This window comes from Lipotes vexillifer, unplaced genomic scaffold (assembly GCF_000442215.2).
Source record: "Lipotes vexillifer unplaced genomic scaffold, Lipotes_vexillifer_v1.1 scaffold1492, whole genome shotgun sequence".
Classification (NCBI taxonomy): domain Eukaryota; kingdom Metazoa; phylum Chordata; class Mammalia; order Artiodactyla; family Lipotidae; genus Lipotes; species Lipotes vexillifer.
The window spans coordinates 378,182-379,702 of NW_006769666.1; positions in this window are offsets into that span (position 1 = coordinate 378,182).

Below are 1,521 nucleotides of genomic sequence, written 5' to 3' on the forward strand. Positions count from 1 at the left end.
CAGGCTGGTTTGTGTCCTGGGGACTGGGATTTAGACCGGAGGCTCCACTTGGGAACCTTGGACAGGATCCCATACACACAAAGCAAGGTTTGAACTTGAGTGTTGGATATGAGGCATTCTGATATTGACAGGGATGAGGATTCATTTCTGGAGGAGGAATACTAATAATAACAATACAGGCACGGGACTTCCCTGGCTGTCCGGTGGTTAAGACTCTGCACTTCCACTGCAGGGGGCACGGGTTCGATCCCTGGTCAGGGAACTGAGATCCCACATGCTGCGTGATGCGGCCAAAAAAAAATTAAGAAAAAAATACAGGCAGAAAGCTGTGGGTTTGCAGGGTCAGGCACGATTTCCCCATCGGCAGGCTTCCACTCCAGCCACACCTCTCTCTCAAGATACTCAGGGAGGGCGGCATGCTCCTCTGGGAATCTGAGCCCGTCTGCTGCCCTCCTACACCACAAGCCCACAGGTTGGCTGTGGTTGGCTCCCACCCGAGATGCCGGGCAAGCCAGGGACTTGGGAGTCTGCCTGCAGGGCCTGGTGAGAGGATCAGCCAGTTGGTTCCTGCATTGCTTGACCCCAGGATATCCTAAGTGAGGGTGGGCAGTAATAGGTCGGACCTTTGTGTGGGTGTGAGAGCCAGAGAGAAGAGCTGGAAGGCCAGTCCCTGGAGAGCAGAGGTCAGGACAGCCCTGGCCCTCCAGGTTATTCTGGTACCAAAACGCCTGACTTTCGCATGCTGGCTAGTTTACGATCTGCAGCTGGCCGCCCCTACAAGGGTGCGCGGGTGTGAGCAGGAAGTGAGCAGCCGCTGCCCCAAACGGGATATGGAACCTCGGCTTGGCTGGGCTTGCGCACTAGAGGCGTTGTGTCTGCTCTGGCGTCAGAAGGCAGGATGTCCCGTGTACAGGTTGGATATACAGCCCAGGGTTTTCTATGTAGGTGCAGTGGGAGAAACAGGGTGCAAAGGAGCTGAGGGTGCTGCATGGAGAAAGCGGCAGCTGAGAACTTGGGGCAAAGTTCTGCAACCTGCAACCAAAGGAGAAGTAGGGGTCCCTGCTATTTATTGGGCACCTGCCTTGTGCTAGGCACTCCACCTGTTACATCTAACCATTCCAACCATGCTTCCCATTTGTTAGATGAAGAAACTGCAGTTCAGAGAGGTTATGTACCTTACCCAAGGTCACACAGCTAGTGAGAGTTGGAGTCAAGACTTAAACTCTGGCTTCCCTGAGTCTATAACAACCAAAACTTTGCTCACCATTTTTTTTTTTTTCTTTTTTGGCTACACCGTGTGGCATGCGGGATCTTGGTTCCCTGACCAGGGATTGAACCCGTGCCCCCTGCAGTGGAAGCTCAGAGTCCTAACCACTGGACCGCCAGGGAATTCCCTTTGCTCACCTTTTGTTGCTGAATGTGTATATGAGAGTTTGGTGGGGGGGGGTGTCAGAGCATTTATGATTCAACAATGGCTGCCCTTAAGTTTTTTTTTTTTTTTTTTTTTTTTTTTTTTTGGAT